This window comes from Engystomops pustulosus, chromosome 8 (genome assembly GCF_040894005.1).
Source record: "Engystomops pustulosus chromosome 8, aEngPut4.maternal, whole genome shotgun sequence".
Taxonomy (NCBI): Eukaryota; Metazoa; Chordata; class Amphibia; order Anura; family Leptodactylidae; genus Engystomops; species Engystomops pustulosus.
In genome coordinates, this window is record NC_092418.1 from 123,497,037 (window position 1) to 123,508,909 (window position 11,873).

General features: G+C 50.0%; 1 long non-coding RNA gene across 1 annotated transcript; it reads left to right on the forward strand.

The window, feature by feature from the left end:
* Positions 1-4,865: 4,865 nt before the first annotated feature.
* LOC140074984 (uncharacterized) lies at positions 4,866-6,225 on the forward strand. The gene is made up of 2 exons (XR_011849322.1): positions 4,866-5,005; positions 5,409-6,225. It is a non-coding gene; the product is annotated as an uncharacterized lncRNA (long non-coding RNA).
* The last annotated feature ends 5,648 nt before the right edge of the window (positions 6,226-11,873 follow it).

Below are 11,873 nucleotides of genomic sequence, written 5' to 3' on the forward strand. Positions count from 1 at the left end.
ACTCCCACGCCTTACCATATTGACGCCATGTCGAAGGGGCAAGAGAGGACTGGACCAGCGACATCAATTGAGGATCAGGTCCCACAGGAACGAGGGGCATTCCCGCCCCTCCTGGGCGGCCGAAGGAAGAAACTCCCGAAACTCCTGCCATTGAAAACGGGAAAGAGCATCAGCAACAATGTAAACACAACCAGGCACGTGTTGAGCCCTAAAAACAATGTTAAACTCCAAGCACCGAAGGACCAGATGCCGTAACAGTGACAACACGGGGAGAGATGAGGACGTCAATCTATTGATGCAAAAAACGACCGCAAGGTTGTCGGTATGAAAACAGATCTTACGATTTATCAAAGAAGGCCCCCAGAGTTCTACTGCAACCACGATCGGGAACAACTCCAAAAGGGTCAGGTTCCTGCACAAACCTGCATCACGCCAAGCCAAAGGCCACTCGGCGGCGCACCAATCAGACCCGAAAATGGCCCCAAAACCTATGGACCCTGACGCGTCAGTAAAAAGGGACAGCTCATGGCTGGGAACTTCTGGAAAAGGCCAACACGTCTGCCCATTGTAAGAGGACAGAAAAACACGCCACACCTGGAGATCAGCCCTAAGCTGAGAGGTGACCCGGATGTGGTGCGCCGGCTTAGTGGCACCCCGCGTGGCCAAAGAAAGGCGCCTCGAAAAAACCCTCCCTATGGGCATTATTCTGCAGGCAAAAACCAACATGCCCAGCAAGGATTGCACCTGCCGCAAAGTAACCTTCTTCGCTGCGCAAAACCCCTCAACCAAACCAATGAGCTTGCTCAACTTGTCCTGAGGAAGGCGAAAAACCATAGCCACCGAGTCAAGTTCGATGCCCAAAAAGGTGATAACCGTGCACGGACCCTCCGTCTTTTCTGCTGACAAAGGAAGACCAAAATAACGCATAAAATACTGAAAAGTCTTCAGCAAAAAGGTGCAAACAGGGGAACCTCCCGGGCCAATAAACAAAAAATCATCCAAGTAGTGGATGACGGAATTGAAACCCATTTCATACCGAACCACCCACTCCAAAAAGGAACTGAACAACTCGAAATAACGGCAGGAAATGGAGCATCCCATAGGTAAACAAGTGTCATAATAATAACCCCCGTCCACGCAACACCCTAACAAGTGATAACAATCCGGGTGTATAGGCAACAGCCGAAAAGCCGATTCAATATCAGACTTCGCCATAAGAGCGCCAGGACCTGCAACGCGCAGCAACGCGACCGCCCTATCGAAGGGAACATAGGAGACCGAGGACTCCTCCGGCAGAATACCATCATTGACCGACGAACCTTTAGGAAAGGAAAAGGTGATGGATTAAGCGATACTTGCCCGGTTCCTTCTTAGGAACAACCCCCAGCGGGGACACCCGCAAATTAGAAAACGGGGGTGACTGAAAGGGCCCTCAATCCTGCCCAAAGCCACCTCCTTCGCAATTTTTTCCCGTAAAACTTCGGGGTGTTCCCTGGCCGATTTCAAATTATCCGCGAAAAACCCATCCCAGGACAGCGAAAAAGGGATGAAAAAACCGTCACGGAAACCGAGAGATAGGGATTCAGCCGCCTCCCTATTGGGGTAAGCGTCGAGCCACGGCTGCATTGCGTCCACGCTCACCGGGGTCTTTTGGATCTGAGGGCTTAGGCGGCTGCTTGCCCGCCGCCCTGTTACAGCGGGAGAAGGGGTGAGGACCTCCGCAGGACGAGCACTCGTGTTTGTACTTGCAAAGGCCGAAAAAACGGCAGTGTCCTTCATTAAAGAGCCAACAGGCTCCCGGGCGCCTAACGGCCACCGCCCCCGATGCACTGACTGCTCCGGGGGAGGCGGCCGCGGCTGGAAAGGAAGGGGGCTTTTGTGATACCCATTAACCGTAACCACGCATCCGTCGCTTTTACACCCCAACCCATTTCCGGATGCAGAGCTAACCGCTTCCGAAAATCCTCATCGTACTTCCACCATGCGGAGCCGCCATGTGTCTTATACGAAGAATAAATACCGTCCATGTACATAAACAACTCAGAACACCGTTCCGGGTGATTTTGCCCCATGACCCCCCCCAAAACAAAAAAGGCCTGGACCCAGTTATTAATGGTCTTGGCCACCCGGGGCTTCCTATCCTGGGGCCGCTCAGACCAAACCCGACGCTCCTTATCCACTGTATGCTGGTCTACCGTTACTAGTGACCAGATGTCAATGTACGCATTAGACCAAATCTTTTCTTTAACCGCAATGTCTAAATGATCCCCTAAGGGGCTGACAGCACAATACACAGCGTCCTTATGGACCCCAGCTAACGCAGGCGCAGCGGTAGTAGAAGGGACGGGAACCTGAGGGGGCGTTACAGATGGAGTAACAGAAGAAGGCAACTTATCCACAATCTGTTTCAAGGAAGACAATATTTCCGAACCCACTCCACTAGGCCCCGCCCCCGCCCAAGCTCCCACAAAAGGATACTCGCCAGGAATAGTAGCACCTGTGGCCGGAGCCACAGGCGTCGCAATGGTGGCCGATGGCATCGGCGGTGGAACCAGGCTGGTCTCCCTGGCAGAACGGCTCCTGTTGCTCCCACGTCGTCCACGACTCCTCTGACCAGACATCGCCGAGGCGTCCGATGAACCGCCCGATGAAGACGGGGAACGCCATCTGGACGACCTGGATCTCCTCTCCCGATGAGAGGAGCGGGACCACCTTCCACTGCTGTCACGATGCACCGCAGAGCCGCGGCGGCGACGCCTGCGTGCATCCCGGGCGGGCGAGGAAGAATAGGACCTGCTGCGCCTGCGCCTGGACCCAGCAGTAGCCGACGGTCCTGGAGGCGGTAGAGATGGAACAAGGGGAACGGGCTGCAGACACAACCCTGCAAATGGCTGAGAAGGAGCAGAAAGGGGCTGTGTGGGGACCACCAGGGGCTGAGAAGGGGCCACCAGGGGCTGGGAAGGGGCCACCAGGGGCAGTGCGGGGGCCATTACAGGCTGGGACACACAGGCCTGAGGGGGGTCAATCAGAGGCTGTGAGGGGGCCTGCAGAGGAGCACTAGCCTCCGCTTCTATAGGCGCAGCAGCTGCTGCCACCGGTGCCAAGAGCTCTTGCCGCCCCTCGGACACCGGGGCAGCCCTAACCTGATGGCTGAAGGCCGAAGCCTCGGAGGAGGAGGAGGCAGGGGAGCTGTGCGTTCCTCCCATGCTGGTAATGCCGGCCGCCCGTGCTGCAAACGCTGTAGAGGGAGGAAGGGGCGGAGCTAAGGCCTCCACAGCGCGGGTGGCCGGAAGTGCGGTGTGGGGGCGGGATCGAGGCGCTGACAGGCCGCCCGGGCGCGCGAGCCAGGACCAGCCAGCAGGGCTGAGTCCTCACTCAGGCGCGCCGGCGGCCGCGACACACGTCCAGACCGCCGGCTTACTACATGTGCAGCTGGGGGAGGGAGGAAAGAAGGTGGAGGGGGAGGGAGAAAAGAAGGGGGAGGGAGCGAACAAGGAGGAGGGGGAGGACGATAACACGGCGCCGGGGAATGTACAGGAGAAGGCGCCGGGGGGAAGCGGGGGATGACAGCTGGGAGGGAGAGAGGACCTGAGACAGCCAGCCCTCTCCCTCCAGCCTTATGCGGGCGCGAAGCGCCTCTATCAGGGGATCACCCATGAGCAAACCTGGCAGGGAGTACACAGGCACACAACCCAAATACACGCTCACCACAGCTTCACCGGTGGCGCGGGCAAGAGGAAGCAGCACACCCAGGCGCCCAGCTTATAAACCCAAGGGGAGGGGAAACATCAGGGAGGGGGAGGAGAACCCAACAACTGAGCACTACACCCCTTAAAGTGCAAACGCCACAAAAATTCTTAAGTGCAACTCCTGGACACCCCCAGTCAGAGTGCACCCTCCCTATCCAGTCGGGGGTACCCTGCATGATTACTGGTCCCACATTGCACAAGGCTCCTGGGAAAGCGTCGACATAGTGGATCCTCCTGGGCTACTCGGGATACCTGCCGGCCATATATATAGGGTATAGAGGTCTAGTAGTCCCTTTTATTACCTTACAATTGGGGTCATCTGTATTGGAGGTAAATAAGGTGCTCACGTTCAGCACCTTATAATCACTTATTTACCTCCAATACAGATGACCCCAATTGTCCGGTAATAAAAGGGACTACTAGACCTCTATACCGTATATACATGGCCGGCAGGTATCCCGAGTAGCCCAGGAGGATCCATAATGTCAACCCGTTCCTCGGATCACCAGGACCTTGTGCAATGTGGGACAAGTAGTAATTCGAGCGCGGGGTCACACTCAGATGCACCCGACCTGCAGCAAAAGGCGCTAACAGGGGTTAATGTATAGATCTAGGGGCTATATGTCCTATTCCAATATGGGGTGCAATGCACAATATCTACTACACATGCGCCGGCCATGTGTGCACTTATGGGCTATTTGCCCTTTTCCAAGATGGCGCCCTAGAATGCAATAGATCCCGCCCCCTAGTCAGCTGATCGGAGCCCCTACAGGAAGTTGTACTCTGACCCAGGAAGCCAAAACCTCTCAGCGAGCGGCGGCACATGTGGCGTCCGTATACATGAACTAGTAGGGGGTAACAGGCGCCCCTAGAGGTAGTGTTACTATTCTAATGTATGAATGAGACGATCGGCGCCATGTACATAGACACAATGTATATAACACACACTTAACTCTTTATGGTGCACTAGGATAATATATGGAATGATTCACTATGGAATATTCAGGTGTTTTTGTACATTGTAATTATATTCACACCCCGACCATCAACCAATGAAATGGAAGCTCCGCCTTTATATGTTTCATTGTTGATCATGTGACACCAAGCCCCGAAACGTCGCAACACGGAATAAAGACGCCCTGATATTTCACTTGAATCTTGGAGCTGCCTTGTTCCTGCAGTATACAAGCGGTCCCCTACTTAAGAACACTCGACTTACATACGACCCCTAGTTCCAAACGGACCTCTGGATATTGGTAATTTATTGTACTTTAGTTCTAGGCTACAATAAAGAGCTGTAACAGTTATCACAGGCGTCTATAATGAAGCTTTAGGGTTAATATTGATTCTTATGACAACCCAACATTTTTAAAATCCAATTGTCACAGAGACCAAAAAAGTTCTGGCTGGGGTTACAATGATAAAATATACAGTTCCAACTTACATACAAATTCAACTTAAAAACAAACCTGCAGACCCTATCTTGTATGTAACCCGGGGACTGGCAGTATATTGTGGACGACATTACCAATAGTCTGACGGATTTGCACCCACATGTTTGTGCTGCTCTAGAATTTCCTTCCTTAGATATAATAGTTGATGTACAATCTGCAGGAGATTTTGCTGACTTTGCACATCCAATTAATTGCGTTCCTGCAGGATTCCGCCGCCTCCGTTCTCCCTGGATGTACCTGGACTTCCCAAGTCGTATTTGTTGGCTAATTAAGTGCGGATCAGTCACGTGCCGAGGCTTCTGTGCAGCCTTTGATCCTCGTCCCTTTGCATTTGAGCTGGAGAAGATGTGTTATGTCTCGTCTTGTACCTCCCGGCACCATTTATTGGGGGAGGGGACATTCCTGCGTCCTGGCCTGTATTGCTGGTCGGTCATCGGTCCTTCTGTTATTTGGATGCGATATTTGTGGCTCCCGTAGTGGTGGACACGACTGTCTGTAGAGCGTTTCTCTGAAGAGCCGGGCTATTGTGCAGCCGGTGACACATGGCGTTGCTCAGGTGGACAATGTCCGTGACCTTTGTGATTGTAAGAGAAGTACTGACCAGCCGGCCGGGTCCACATACGATGGGTGAGTCACCGGCCCGGGCTGCAGGATCTCAGGTCCTCAGCGCTGATTCACCATGACTCATGGGAAGAATCTTCTACTTATTACATTCCTTCTCCATCTCGTAAAGAAAGCCGAGCAGCTTCCCCAAGATGAACGGCTACTCCAAGATCTGCCCGGACATTTCTGGGATTGTTGGAGAATCTGTCAGCGCCGAGAGGAGCAGAACCAGAGGGTCAGGTCTATCGCACCGTGAAAGTGGAGGAAAGAGTTTACAATGACGTTTTGGTTCGTGTTGGATTATTTTTGCTTTGCAATAATTTAATATGATGAAAGATTTTAGGAAAAAATTTCAAAAATGTTACATGACGAAAAACTGGCTACGCTCAGACGCTGTCCATATAAATCAGACGACTCGTTGTGCTTGGTTTTCATTCTTCTTATCTAGAAGTCGTGTATCGACCTTCCATGGATCTGAAGTGTATAAATTACATTGTAGAAAAAACATTCATAACACTTAGAGGGAACCTACCAGCACGGATCTATCTATGAAGGCGGAGCGGGTGGTAGGTGGCTCTATTGTATATAAGGATGGACCTTTCCAGGGCTAATCCTCACGTCCCCTGTATCTCTTAAAAACTTTAATTGTGGTAATATTCAAATTTTCAAAAGAGGCTCCTGGGGCGTGGAGTAGCCGGAGCTGAGGCTATACAGCGTGACTACTCCACTACGACTGAGTAGCCTCTTGCAGCTGAGCACCCGCGTCTGCGAAACTGGGTTCTACACATGCGCAGTAGCTCCGGCTTCAGAGCCGACACCGTGCACGCGCAGAACCCAGCTTTGCAGACGAGTGTGCGCAGCTCCTTGTAGATGTCAGGGTAGGTAGAATGCAAGAGGCTACTGGGGTGTGGAGTAGCATCGCCATGTAGCCTCAGCTCTGTTATTGGCTGCCATGGGAAACTAAGGACATTCTTACACTTAGGCAGCTTGATAAATCTCCCCCATAGTGTCCTATCTGCAGGCAGCATGTTATAGAGCAGGATGAGCTGAGCACATTGTACATAGTGTCCTATCTGCAGGCAGCATGTTATAGAGCAGGAGGAGCTGAGCAGATTGTACATAGTGTCCTATCTGCAGGCAGCATGTTATAGAGCAGGAGGAGGTGAGCAGATTGTACATAGTGTCCTATCTGCAGGCAGCATGTTATAGAGCAGGAGGAGCTGAGCAGATTGTACATAGTGTCCTATCTGCAGGCAGCATGTTATAGAGCAGGAGGAGCTGAGCAGATTGTACATAGTGTCCTATCTGCAGGCAGCATGTTATAGAGCAGGAGGAGCTGAGCAGAATGTACATAGTGTCCTATCAGCAGGCAGCATGTTATAGAGCAGGAGGAGCTGAGCAGATTGTACATAGTGTCCTATCTGCAGGCAGCATGTTATAGAGCAGGATGAGCTGAGCAGATTGTACATAGTGTCCTATCTGCAGGCAGCATGTTATAGAGCAGGAGGAGCTGAGCAGATTGTACACAGTGTCCTATCAGCAGGCAGCATGTTATAGAGCAGGAGGAGCTGAGCAGATTGTACATAGTGTCCTATCTGCAGGCAGCATGTTATAGAGCAGGATGATATAGAGCAGGAGGAGCAGGCAGCACTGTCCTATCTGCAGGCAGCATGTTATAGAGCAGGAGGAGCTGAACAGATTGTACATAGTGTCCTATCTGCAGGCAGCAAGTTATAGAGCAGGATGATATAGAGCAGGAGGAACAGGCAGCACTGTCCTATCTGCAGGCAGCATGTTACAGAGCAGGAGGAGCTGAGCAGATTGAACATAGTGTCCTATCTGCAGGCAGCAAGTTATAGAGCAGGAGGAGCTGAGCAGATTGTGCATAGTGTCCTATCTGCAGGCAGCATGTTATAGAGCAGGAGGAGCTGAGCAGATTGTACATAGTGTCCTATCTGCAGGCAGCATGTTACTGTATAGAGCAGGAGGAGCAGATTGTATCCCGTGTAACTATGTATCCCGTGTATCCCGTGTAACTATGTATCCCGTGTAACTGTGTATCCCGTGTAACTGTGTATCCCGTGTAACTGTGTATCCCGTGTAACTGTGTATCCCGTGTAACTATGTATCCCGTGTATCCCGTGTAACTATGTATCCCGTGTAACTATGTATCCCGTGTAACTATGTATCCCGTGTAACTATGTATCCCGTGTAACTGTGTATCCCGTGTATCCCGTGTAACTATGTATCCCGTGTAACTGTGTATCCCGTGTAACGGTGTATCCCATGTAACTATGTATCCCGTGTAACTGTGTATCCCATGTAACTATGTATCCCGTGTAACTGTGTATCCCGTGTAACTGTGTATCCCATGTATCTATGTATCCCATGTATCTATGTATCCCATGTATCTATGTATCCCGTGTAACTGTGTATCCCGTGTAACGATGTATCCCATGTAACTATGTATCCCATGTATCTTTGTATCCCGTGTAACTGTGTATCCCGTGTAACTGTGTATCCCGTGTAACTGTGTATCCCGTGTAACGATGTATCCCGTGTATCCCGTGTAACTGTGTATCCCGTGTATCGCGTGTATCCCATGTATCTATGTATCCCATGTATCTATGTATCCCGTGTAACTATGTATCCCGTGTAACTGTGTATCCCGTGTAACTATGTATCCCGTGTAACTATGTATCCCGTGTAACTATGTATCCCATGTAACTGTGTATCCCGTGTAACGATGTATCCCGTGTATCCCGTGTAACTATGTATCCCGTGTAACTATGTATCCCATGTAACTGTGTATCCCGTGTAACGATGTATCCCGTGTATCCCGTGTATCCCGTGTATCCCGTGTAACTGTGTATCCCGTGTAACTGTGTATCCCGTGTAACTATGTATCCCGTGTAACTGTGTATCCCGTGTAACTGTGTATCCCGTGTAACGATGTATCCCGTGTATCCCGTGTAACTGTGTATCCCGTGTATCGCGTGTATCCCATGTATCTATGTATCCCGTGTAACTATGTATCCCGTGTAACTATGTATCCCATGTAACTATGTATCCCGTGTAACTATGTATCCCATGTAACTGTGTATCCCGTGTAACGATGTATCCCGTGTATCCCGTGTATCCATGTATCCCGTGTAACTGTGTATCCCGTGTAACTATGTATCCCGTGTAACTATGTATCCCGTGTAACTATGTATCCCATGTAACTGTGTATCCCGTGTAACGATGTATCCCGTGTATCCCGTGTATCCATGTATCCCGTGTAACTGTGTATCCCGTGTAACTATGTATCCCGTGTAACTGTGTATCCCGTGTAACTATGTATCCCGTGTAACTATGTATCCCATGTAACTATGTATCCCGTGTAACTGTGTATCCCGTGTAACTATGTATCCCATGTAACTGTGTATCCCGTGTAACTATGTATCCCGTGTAACTATGTATCCCGTGTAACTATGTATCCCATGTAACTGTGTATCCCGTGTAACGATGTATCCCGTGTATCCCGTGTATCCCATGTATCTATGTATCCCGTGTAACTGTGTATCCCGTGTAACTGTGTATCCCGTGTAACTGTGTATCCCGTGTAACTATGTATCCCATGTAACTGTGTATCCCGTGTAACTATGTATCCCGTGTAACTATGTATCCCGTGTAACTATGTATCCCGTGTAACTGTGTATCCCGTGTAACTATGTATCCCATGTAACTGTGTATCCCGTGTAACTATGTATCCCGTGTAACTATGTATCCCGTGTAACTATGTATCCCGTGTAACTATGTATCCCATGTAACTGTGTATCCCGTGTAACCGTGTATCCCGTGTAACTGTGTATCCCGTGTAACTGTGTATCTGTGTATCCCGTGTGACTGTGTATCCCGTGTAACTGTGTATCCCGTGTAACTGTGTATCCCGTGTATCCCGTGTAACTGTGTATCCCGTGTAACTGTGTATCCCGTGTAACTGTGTATCCAGTGTATCCCGTGTAACTGTGTATCCCGTGTAACTATGTATCCCGTGTAACTATGTATCCCATGTAACTATGTATCCCGTGTAACTGTGTATCCCGTGTAACTATGTATCCCATGTAACTGTGTATCCCGTGTAACTATGTATCCCGTGTAACTATGTATCCCATGTAACTGTGTATCCCATGTAACTGTGTATCCCGTGTAACGATGTATCCCGTGTAACTATGTATCCCATGTAACTGTGTATCCCATGTAACTGTGTATCCCGTGTAACGATGTATCCCGTGTATCCCGTGTATCCCATGTATCTATGTATCCCGTGTAACTGTGTATCCCGTGTAACTGTGTATCCCGTGTAACTATGTATCCCATGTAACTGTGTATCCCGTGTAACTGTGTATCCCGTGTAACTGTGTATCCCGTGTAAACGTGTATCCCGTGTAACTGTGTATCCCATGTATCCCATGTATCTATGTATCCCGTGTAACCGTGTATCCCGTGTAACCGTGTATCCCGTGTAACCGTGTATCCCGTGTAACCGTGTATCCAGTGTATCCCGTGTATCCAGTGTATCCCGTGTAACTGTGTATCCCGTGTAACTGTGTATCTGTGTATCCCGTGTGACTGTGTATCCCGTGTAACTGTGTATCCCGTGTAACTGTGTATCCCGTGTATCCCGTGTAACTGTGTATCCCGTGTAACTGTGTATCCCGTGTAACTGTGTATCCAGTGTATCCCGTGTAACTGTGTATCCCATGTAACTGTGTATCCCGTGTAACGATGTATCCCGTGTATCCCGTGTATCCCATGTATCTATGTATCCCGTGTAACTGTGTATCCCGTGTAACTGTGTATCCCGTGTAACTGTGTATCCAGTGTAACTGTGTATCCCGTGTAAACGTGTATCCCGTGTAACTGTGTATCCCGTGTATCCCATGTATCTATGTATCCCATGTATCTATGTATCCCATGTATCTATGTATCCCGTGTAACCGTGTATCCCGTGTAACCGTGTATCCCGTGTAACCGTGTATCCCGTGTAACCGTGTATCCAGTGTATCCCGTGTATCCAGTGTATCCCGTGTAACTGTGTATCCCGTGTAACTGTGTATCTGTGTATCCCGTGTGACTGTGTATCCCGTGTAACTGTGTATCCCGTGTAACTGTGTATCCCGTGTAACTGTGTATCCCGTGTATCCCGTGTAACTGTGTATCCCGTGTAACTGTGTATCCCGTGTAACTGTGTATCCAGTGTATCCCGTGTAACTGTGTATCCCGTGTAACTATGTAACTGTGTATCCCGTGTAACTATGTAACTGTGTATCCCGTGTAACTGTGTATCCCGTGTAACTGTGTATCCCGTGTATCCCATGTATCTATGTATCCCGTGTAACCGTGTATCCCGTGTAACCGTGTATCCCGTGTAACCGTGTATCCCGTGTAACCGTGTATCCAGTGTATCCCGTGTATCCAGTGTATCCCGTGTAACTGTGTATCCCGTGTAACTGTGTATCTGTGTATCCCGTGTGACTGTGTATCCCGTGTGACTGTGTATCCCGTGTGACTGTGTATCCCGTGTGACTGTGTATCCCGTGTAACTGTGTATCCCGTGTATCCCGTGTAACTGTGTATCCCGTGTATCCCGTGTAACTGTGTATCCCGTGTAACTGTGTATCCCGTGTAACTGTGTATCCAGTGTATCCCGTGTAACTGTGTATCCCGTGTAACTGTGTATCCCGTGTAACTGTGTATCCCGTGTAACTGTGTATCCCGTGTAAACGTGTATCCCGTGTAACTGTGTATCCCGTGTAACCGTGTATCCCGTGTAACTGTGTATCCCGTGTAACTATGTAACTGTGTATCCCGTGTAACTGTGTATCCCGTGTGACTGTGTATCCCATGTAACTCCATAGACCGGAGCGCCGCGCAGGACGGACATGTTTTCCTACAGACAAGAAGTAAATGTCAGCGCTTGTCTCGCACTGATGAATGAATGTTGTCTGTAAATGGTTGAGCGGTTCTGACTGATGTGGGGGGGCTGTGCCTGACATTCAATCCTGGGGGGGCCGAGCACAAG